Raw genomic sequence first — 10,880 nt, 5'->3', positions numbered from 1 at the left:
CGGTTCGAATTATTGAAATATATTATGAAGTAAACCCCACAAAAAATATATGTCAAAAATTGTGTAAACCACCGATCCACACCTTTATTCAGCATTGTAACTTGAAATCTACGACAAGGTTTGAACGTGGATATCATATATATTACTGTGTTTTTTTTTTTCCTCAAGTTAAAACATCGAGTTCGTTTCTCTGTGTTGGGGTACTTCTGTTCTGGGCCTTGGCCCATTACCAAAATCCACCAAAATCAATTGAAAGCTTAATTACGTGGAACTCTGCAAAGGCCTTATCCTCTCCCTTGTCTCCGACGTATATAAACGCCCATTTGAAATTTCTCAGCACCAGTCGCAGGACAGCCATGGAAAGCTTGAAGCTTTCACAGCCTTTGTGCAGTAGCCATGGCTGGAAAGCTCTCATTCCACTTCCCACTTCTAGCTTGTTGCCCAGTTCAACTTTGCTCATCTACCCAAATCGTAAATTGGGCCTTTCCGCCGGTACTTTCTTCTTCAACTCCGCTCTAATCTTTTGCTTTCAACTCAGAGATTTTCAGAGCAATTACTGAGCTTTCTGCTGTTATTTAGTCCTTGTCGAAAACCCAATTGGTTTCCATTTAAAATTCTTTATTTTGTTGCTTGATTTGTGGTGCTATTAGCTCTCTATGGAGTTTTTTTTATTGAACAATTATTATTCCCATTTCTTTGGGTGCAAGATTGTCTTTTGATATTGCCTTTCAAATTTACTGCAATATTAGCATCTATTTGTTATTTGACGTAAGATTTCTTTTTTGCACGCGTTTAATTTTTGTTTAAGGTTTCTTTTGATTGAAATTTTCCTATTTGATTTGACCTTTTTGTTTTGTTCAAAATCCCCTAATTGTTCATGGGTTTTGGTTGCCGCAAATTAGCTCTTGTTATACATCTTTAGACCCCCTACACCTACATTGGTCCGGGATGTTGTTACATGTATCAACCATTTTATTTTCTTGACTTTTACATATATTTTGGATTTCATATATAGAGAATTTGTTCTGTTAATTCGTTCACATGAGATCATCGGAATGAAGGTTTGAAAGGAGACGAGTAGTCGGAGCATTTTCTTGCAAGTTATTAATTTCTTGCATTAGGACGTTAGGAGTGAGTGCCATATGCTACCTTTATATGGAGGCCTTTAATGTTTGCCTGTTACTCATATGGAACCTATATATTTGCCTGCATGTTGTAAACGGAAAAAATTTCTTGTTCATCAGTAATGAGAGGTCCAACTTTTATCTTGTGATCTAGTACGCTTCTTGCAGCTTCACATCATAGTTGTGCCAGATTTTGGTATTTTTAATTTATATGTTTTATTGCATTATGTTTGGTTCAGTGCTTTACATTGACTTCATGTTCACACACTAGTTTCTGAACATCGGTGTTTTGGAAAAAATTTCAGGCTTTATCACCACGGCATTGTGCCGTCACAACAATTCAGAGCATGCAGTTTAGCACTAAAAGTACACCGGGTTGCTTTGGCTAATTGTATAATTTTTGTTTTAAGAGCTTATTAATTATTGTTGAGATTTTATATTCATAGGATATGGTTTTTACTTGCATTACTTTTCAGCACCTGTACAGTCTGCAACTGATGGACTGGTGGAAGGTAAGTCCAAGGATCTCTCTGTGAGTGGGGATTCCATACGCCGTCGGTTCCTTGATTTTTATGCTACCCGTGGTCACAAGGTTCTTCCAAGTGCTTCTCTTGTGCCAGATGATCCCACAGTTCTACTAACAATTGCGGGAATGCTCCAATTTAAGCCTATATTTCTTGGTCAGGTATGACACAGACTTTCTAGAACCTGTCATGAGATAGTTATTATATCAATTGAAATCATAACAGCGTTAATTGGGAAGTAAAAATTTTTTGTAAAGTAATAAAAGCAGTTTATTAGTGTATCATCAAGGTCATATTAGAACCCCAAAGTTTGGGTATTTTTGAACTGCTATACTGTGATATACATTGTACACTATATTAGTTTATGTTATGTTTATAGGTCTGTTGTGTGGATTTTGTTTAGTTTTCATCCTGATCTTGTTGCTTTCTTACATTTTTCGAAACAGAATCTCTAGCTTTTCTAATGGTGCTCACAGATCCCGTTCAGGTTCCTAGACAAGTTCCTCGTGCCACAACTGCACAGAGATGCATACGTACAAATGATGTGGAGAATGTAGGCCGAACAACTCAACATCATACGTTCTTTGAGATGCTGGGAAATTTTAGTTTTGGAGATTACTTCAAGGAGGAGGCAATCCAATGGGCATGGGAGCTTTCAACTTTAGAGTATGCAAAAACTTAATGTTGTTTATTGCTCATTTATGTTAATTTATAAGTTCTGGTTATTGTTTCAAGAATGATCGCTGTTCTCATTCTTTGAATAGTAGTTAGCCATAGTGTTCTCACCTAATTCACTTTATACATTACATTTGGGCAAACAGAAGCTCCAAAGAATCTTATCTTAATTCCTTGTTATAAAAATGATCTTTCTTATTTCCCATTCGTGCTCTATGAAAAAAGCCCCGTCTCATAAGAAACTGTACTCTTTCTCGTTTTCCTTTTAGCAATAGTCCTATGGTATTCTTCTGTATTTCATTTATGCTTTACCTTTCATGAGTATGCATAGTTTTATCAAGTTATACCCTTGCTATTCATGAAAATATAACGTCTGCAAAACCTGTTTAGTTCTTTCAGATTTGGGTTACCCGCTAACAGATTGTGGATTAGTGTCTTTGAAGAGGATAATGAAGCTTTTGAAATCTAGCATGACAAGGTTAGCCATTAACGAGGTCCCCGATAGTTGTTTTTACTTTTATTTTATTTTTCTGCTCATCCATCTTCTCTTTTCTAGCTATACTTACATGTACATATTGCATTTATATTAAATTGAGCCGGTGATAAATCTCCTTCTGACTTTCAACATTTATGGTTGGTTTTATAATGTACACACACATTTTCTTTTTACCCTTATGCATACGTGCAGTATCTTCTGATGAAACGGACATCTTTCTTTATCTTTGGAGTATGCTTCTAGTATCACAATCACAAATATCATATAAGACTCGGTGTTTTTTTGTTCTCTACTAACTGTTTTAAGTGTATCTCTAGTTCTATAACTGATGTTAAATTAAACCAATGCAAGAACAGAATGTGACATATCACGGCTTTTGATTCAGATGGGCGTTCCTGTTGAGTGTTTAAAGAGAATGGGTGAAGAGGACAACTTTTGGACTAGTGGAGTTACTGGTCCATGCGGTCCATGCTCTGAGATTTATTATGATTTCCATCCTGAGAGGGGATATGCTGATATAGTACGTATTTGGTTTTCAAAAAATTTCTTTGGAGGGGAAAAGTTTTAAATTCCAAACTACTTTACAGCGATGATTTTTCCTTCATTTACATTTGGGATGAATTTAATTTTTCAGGATCTGAATGATGATACGAGGTTTATAGAGTTTCACAATTTAGTTTTTATGGAATTCAACAAGAAGGATGATGGTTCCCTTGAACCCTTGAAACAGAAGAATATAGATACTGGGCTTGGCTTGGAGCTTATGGCCTGCATTCTTCAGAAGGTATCAGTTGATTTGCTGGTTTTGCATGATAATGTATATAAATGTCTTTGCAAAATTGATACTTCTACTGTTTTACAAGAAAACTAACTGAGCATGTCATTAACTGCAGGATGCATTGATTGCAACAAAAGTATCATATGAATTTGTTCAATAATTATCAATTAAATCATGATTTTCTTGCAGGTTTCAAACAACTATGAAACCGACTTGATCTATCCAATTATACAGAAAGCCTCAGAATTGGCAAAAGTACCAAATGACCTAGCTGATGATCAGTCAAAACTGAACCTCAAAGTATGCCCTTGTTTAAGAAACTGCAATCTGTTAAGTTCGTATTTTCAGCAAACACATTGGTAGGAATGCTCATGGAAGTTTTCTTATTTCAGATTATAGGAGATCACATGCGTGCAGTTGTATATCTCATATCGGATGGGGTTGTTCCATCAAATATTGGACAAGGTTATGTCGTTCGACATCTTATTAGAAGGGCCGTTCTTACTGGCAGGATGCTTGGTATAAAGGGAGATGGTCAGGGAAACCTTGAAGGAGCATTTTTACGAGCCATTGCAGGAAAAGTAATAGATTTGAGCACCCACATATATCCGGATGTGAAGGTAGAATATTTGAGGAGTTGAAAAGGGAAGAACTTAAATAAATTTGTGCAGACACTGGAGAGGGGAGAAAAATTTCTTGACCAAATGTTAGTTGAGTCATTATCAAGTGCAAAAGAAAGTGGGACTGTACCTTGCTTGTCAGGAAAAGATGCATTTCTTTTGTATGACACATACGGGTTTCCTGTCGAAATAACGGCAGAAGTGACTGAAGAACGTGGTGTAAGTATAGATATAAATGGTTTTGATATTGAAATGGAAAACCAAAGGCGTCAATCCCAGGCTGCACATAGTGCCGTTAAACTTCCCTTGGGAAATAGTGCAGATGTTGTAAAAGATGTTGCAGACACCAAATTTCTTGGATACGAAACCCTTTCTGCAACAGCCGTAGTGGAAAGTCTTATAGTCAATGGGAACCCTGTCCTACAGGTTTCCAAAGGAAGTGAAGTAGAAGTATTGCTGAACAGGACTCCATTTTATGCAGAATCAGGAGGTCCAATTGGAGATCATGGATTTCTATGTATTCCGCAAGTTGAAAACCAATACAAGGCTGTTATGGAGATAATAGATGTCCAAAAATCTTTGGGTAACATTTTTGTTCACAAGGGTACGATCCGAGAGGGAATTCTAGAAGTTGGCAAAGAAGTGGAAGCCTCAGTGGATGCAAAACTAAGGTAGCAAGCTAAGGTACAAACATACTTGCAGGATTGGTTTTTCCTCCTAAATAATGAACATTAAACAAGCTTCAAAACTACGAGAGGTATCTATATATTCTGAGCTGAATAAATTGCAACTACAAAAGTCAATATATGGATCTATTATATGGTATTCACTAATTAATTAGAATATATTCTATCTGAGGCATTTTAGCTCGCAATCTGAACTATGTTGAGCTCCCTGCAGGTTCATCATACTGCTACTCATTGCTGCAGTCTGCACTTAAGAAAGTTATAGGTCAGGAAACGTCACAAGCTGGTTCATTGGTGGCTTTCAGCGTCTAAGATTTGATTTCAACTTTCATCAACCACTTACGGACAGTGAGCTTGCGGAGATTGAAAGTCTGGTTAATAAATGGGTTGGGGATGCAACACCGCTACAAACTAAAGTGATGCCTGTTGCTGATGCCAAAGGAGCAGGGGCTATTGCAATGTTTGGAGAGAAATATGGTGAAGAGGTATGAGTGTCTTTTGTATTACAAGGACTGCAGTAACTTGTATAGTTTACTCCTGTATCTCTAATATTGAATCTGCTTCACATCTTCTCTTGATCCTGTAAACAATGTGTTTATTTCAACAGGATGCAGAGTGAAATTTGCTGGTGAGTTTTTCACTTAAACGGTTCGAGTTGTAGAGGTTCCTGGCGTATCCTTGGAACTTTGTGGTGGGACCCATGTGAGCAATACTTCTGAAATACGCAGTTTCAAAATAATCTCAGAACAGGGTATTGCATCTGGAATAAGGCGGATAGAAACTGTGGCAGGTGACGCCTTTATTGAATATGTCAATGCCAGAGATTATTACATGAAACAACTATGTTCCACTCTCAAAGTATGTTTTCTTTTACTCTTTAATTCTAGTGTTTTTTTGTCTCTTTTTCCTTTCTCTTTCACTTTTCTTTTCCAGTTTCCAAATGCTGTTTGGTGCTTAATACTTCCCTTATTAATGGAACAAGAAAATTTATTATTTAATGTTGCCTTTGTGAAGGTGAAAGCTGAAGAAGTAACAAACAGGGTAGATAATCTGCTAGAGGAGTTACGGATGACAAGAAACGAAGTTTCTACCTTACGAGAAAAAGCAGCAATTTACAAAGCATCAATCATGGCAAGCAAAGCAATTTCTGTGGGAACTTCACAAAAAGTCAGGTACATATTTGACTGCATATTTACATAGGCCTTGTGAATATATCGCCATTTATCAAATAAGCACCCATCTTACTCGAGGAGTTTAACTACTATTTTTACTCATCTGAACTACCTACCTTCAAATGATAAGAAACTCATGATTGAAGTACTGAAGGATGCATGGTAGCCTAAGAAATCACGAAATCTTGTGAAAGTAAAAATCGAGTTATATTCAGTATTCTACCTGATTCTCATTTTCTGTTTTAACTTATTTGGTTTTGAACCAACATGTAAAAGTGGCTCGATAATTGAGCCCCCTCTTCATTGTTATTTGCTTATATTTTCGCACTCTTTGTTGAAAATATCATATCACAGGGTACTAGTTGAATCCATGGAAGACACTGATGCCGATTCACTAAAAAAGGCAGCTGAATATCTGATAGAGATGCTAGAAGATCCGGCAGCTGTAATTCTGGGCTCTTGTCCAGGTGACAAGAAGGTAAGTCTGGTGGCTGCATTCACCCCAGGGGTTGTCAAGTTGCGAATACAGGCCGGGAAGTTCATATGGCCCATAGCTAAGTTGTGCGGTGGTGGAGGGGGTGGGGAAGACCCAACTTTGCTCAGGCAGGAGGGCGGAAGCCTGAGAATTTGTCCAATGCACTTGAAAAAACTCGGTCGGAGATCATCTCAGTTCCCTCGGAAAAGGCAAGTTAAAAGTCATTCATCAGGATTCTAGTTGACGGGTCTAAAGAATTATTATTTGTCTTACCGTACGAAAATGAATACAGGTACGTCTATTTTGGGGGAAATTGTTAATATTGTAGAGCGTGGATAGAAAATAGGTCCATCAATCTACGCTCAAGTAACCGGTCCCAGTTGTAAAGTTGCACATTTGCTTAGGGAAAACCTACCTGAGATGGGATTGAATTGGGAAGTTCAAAATCGATGGGTTTTCTTTTAGAGCATGTTTACTTACCAGAAATGTTGATGACAGATACAAAAGAAACTGCTGGGTTCTCTCCCGTTATTTATACGTATAATGACTCACCTTAAATTTTATATAATTTTATTTCTTGGTCTGCAAGTTAGAAGTTTGAAGGTTAATAACAGGAACACAGAAATCCTGAAATCTTACGAGTAAACATGAAAGATCAAAATATTACTCCTTTTGACTTCATATTAAATTTTCTCTTCAAAATTAGTAACTTTCTTTCGTTTTCTATGTTAATTTTCCTTTGTGGAATTGTAGAATTGGATGATTCTGTTGAAAATATATGCAAGTCCTGATTTCGAGTTCAAGCAAAGATCGTTAGCAAATTAAAATATGAGAAAAGAAAAACAAATCTATGAATTTTATTTCGTAGAAAAGAAAAATAAAGAACACTACAAAACCGTCAAAATAACTACATATCTAGAAAAGACTACATATTTTGTTAGTCTATAATTGCAAGATAGCAAGATATGGACTGAGAACATTAGGTCACTTGGTTCGAGTAACCTCCTACTTGATCAAGGATTTGCTTTTAGGGGATAAAAACAGCTTTGTTATAAAACTATGGAAGAAATTGTAGAGAGAAACGAGGAGAGAGAGAAAGAGTAGAGAAAGACAATGTACAATATTCTGCAAACTTGTGTATTTCATCTTGGTAGTAACCTCTATTTATAGGCTTTACATGATAGGAAATTAAATACGAAAATATCTAGTGCATAGGTTACATGGAAACCAAAGGTGAAGTGGAAGAGGTAGGATGGTCATCCACCAATTAATGGAGTTATAATTTATAATACTCCTAATTGGATGTCCTCCGTACAATGATATGGTTGCCCATTGAGAACCTTGCTTGGAAAATTTGGTGGGACAAAACCTAAACCCTTAATCGTTAAAATCTTGCTAAAGATCAAAAACCTAGTCAAGGAAAAATGAGTACAATGTGCATGAATTTTATCGAGGTCCAAATAATGTACTTTATCCACTTTGCATGTGTTTATTCACCATATCAATGAATATCGTACTATTTGTTAGAAAAATTTAATAAATTTAATATTATTATATAATAAATTTATTATTTGACAACCATAACATTAGTGAGTTAACTTGTTAGTTGTTATGAGGAGAGATCGTTGGGGATAGAACCCGCAGCAAGGTGTGCAGGCATATTTGCTTTTTGCCAATGCGGTAAAGCACCATCTGAATGAAAATTAGAAGTGGTTCTTTTGGTGGAAAGATATGTCTCTCCAAACATAAAATTCAAATGAAGAGTTGCAACTTTTTACTCTTCATGAATAGTCATGTATTTTGTTTATCAACCTTGTTCGTTTGTTGTTTTTGATGCGCTTCTATAGTAGAAATGCTTATGAGCTGAAGTTTATAGACGGCCCGATCTATATTTACTGTCATGTATAATTTGTATATTAACCTTGTTGGTTAATCGTTTTCTGCTTATACATTCTTTCATTCTTAGTTTTACGTACATGGACATGGACATTATGCTTTGATCTTAAGCTCTGTCTGTCTTTTTCGAGTTAATACGCCCGTTTAATATGAATAAAATTCTTTATCTTCGTGTGGGCGTTCCGGTTGAGCTATAAAGAGAATGGGCGAAGATGACAACTTTTGGACTAGTGAGGTCACCGGTCCTTGCGCCCTGCTCTGAGGTGTGTTTTGACTTCCAACCAGAGAGGGGATCCATCATATGCTGTATGTAGTTGGTTTTCAGTAAAATTTTGTTTTAGTTGGAAGGAAAGGTTTAAATTCTGAATTACTTTGTAGGCTTTTTTCTTTACTTACGTTCAGGATTAATTTGTTTTTCAGGATCTCAACGATGACACCATATTCTTAAAGAGTTCTACATTCTAGTTTTCATGGAATTCAAGAAGAAGGATGATGGTTCACTAGAGCCCTTAAAAACAGAAGAATATAGATACCGGGCTTGGCCTCGAGCGTATGGCTCGCATCCTTCAGGAGGTTCCGAACAACTCGAAAACTAACTTGATCAGACCAATCATGAGAAGGCCTACGAAATTGGAAATATGTCCTTTGGTCGCTGCATTCACCCCAGGGGTTGTCCAGTTGGGAATGCATGCAGGGAAGTTCATAGGGCCTATTGGTAAGTTTTGTGGTGGTGGAGGGGGTGGAAACCCTAATTTTGCTCAGCCAGGTGGGATGAAACCTGAAAATTTGTCAAATGCACTCGACAAAGCTCAGTTGGACATCATCTTAAATCTCTCTGAAATGGAAAGTTTAAAGCCACAACGCCTTCTATCTTTGAACAGGTTCAACTATGTTGTATATGCAGTTTGCATTGTACTCGTTTGTTTTCTTCGTTGTAGTTAACCATCATGTAGTGATACCTAATTGACACATTCTGACCCTATTAGCCTTCCAGCTAAGGATGGAAATGCGTTGACCACCACTAAATTGATGATAAAACCTCACCGTAGAGGTGACGAAATACCATCAACTTAATGACAAAACCATGAGTAAGGAAAATGCGATGTGAAATACTTTGAACCGCTCACAATTTATGTGAAATCCCGTTCCTGGATTTCACTGTTATAATCTACGTATTTGTATTATTGAGATTTTTTATTATTTCGGGAAATTTTATATTAAGTTATTTACATTTAGATTTTTAAATTAAACTAGTTACAAAGAGTGAAGTTAGGAATTAATCATTTAAATTTCGTAGATCATTCAAGGTCACAATTTATATTTTCAAATAGAGCTCCATCTCACGAACAAGTAGGCGCAAACCGTTTGTGAAATGGAGTTATAATGAATAAAGTTAGGGACAAAATGATCATTTGGCCATAATCTGGAATGCTTCAGAAAATTTGGAAGCGCCACATGGATGGCTATGATGGAGAAAGGAAAGAGGTGGATCACTAGGATTGAAAGAAAAGAAGAGAAATGAGGGATTAGGGGGGTTAATCAGAAATAAGGGAAAAGGAGAGGGGACGAATAGGAGGGGAGATCAAGGAGGGAAAGGAGAGAGGTGATTGGCACCCAACCAAAAACCTTTCCCCTTGACCCGTTTCTTTCACCCTGACCCGATTCGGCTGGTGTCCATTTCCGACGCCCTCACAGCGTTTTTTGAGCAAATGGAAGCTCCCCATCACTACCAAATCATTTCTCTACCACTTTCCCATCAATTTTCAATCAAACCCGACGTGTTTGGCCTTGATTTTGCTAGGGATCCCACCTGTTAGGACTCAAGCCCAAAGGAAGAGCCCACCTAAAAGACTAGCTTGACAAGTGGGAGGACCCCTTGTACTTAAGTGCCACTACACAATTTCTCGTGTACCCGATGTGGGATCATAACATTACACTACCCTTCGGAAGCCGATGCCCACGGTGGCCCTTACTCTGGTGGCTTTCACTCTTAACAGAGGTACCTTCTGCGCCATCCCATTAAGGTAACCCTTTCTAGGTCACCCCTTCCGCAGCATCAAGAACCTAGGCTCTGATACCAATGTTAGGTACTCAAGCCCAAGGGAAGAGCCCAACCCAAAAGACTAGTCCAATAGGTGGGAGGACCCCAAGGACTTAAGTACCACTACACTATTTTTGGTGTAGCCGATATGGGATCATAACATATACCAATGTTAGGTACTTAAGCCCAAGGGAAGAGCCCAATCCAAAAGACTAATCCAATAGGTGGGAGGACCCCAAGGACATAAGCACCACTACACCATTTCTGGTGTAGCCAATGTGGGATCATAACATCACACCACCCTTTGGAAGACCCGACGTCTACGGCGGCCCTTACTCTGGTGACTTTCACTCTTAACGGCGGCACACCCTTTGATCATCCCGTTAAGGTAGC

At 37.7% G+C, this 10,880-nt stretch overlaps 1 pseudogene; it reads left to right on the top strand.

The window, feature by feature from the left end:
* The first annotated feature begins 311 nt into the window (after window positions 1-311).
* On the top strand, window positions 312-7,119 carry LOC137723658 (alanine--tRNA ligase, chloroplastic/mitochondrial-like; annotated as a pseudogene).
* Window positions 7,120-10,880: the final 3,761 nt, after the last annotated feature.

This window comes from Pyrus communis, chromosome 2 (assembly GCF_963583255.1).
Source record: "Pyrus communis chromosome 2, drPyrComm1.1, whole genome shotgun sequence".
NCBI lineage: Eukaryota > Viridiplantae > Streptophyta > Magnoliopsida > Rosales > Rosaceae > Pyrus > Pyrus communis.
The sequence above is the reverse complement of the archived record's forward strand: the minus strand, read 5'-3'. Positions and strand labels throughout refer to the sequence as shown.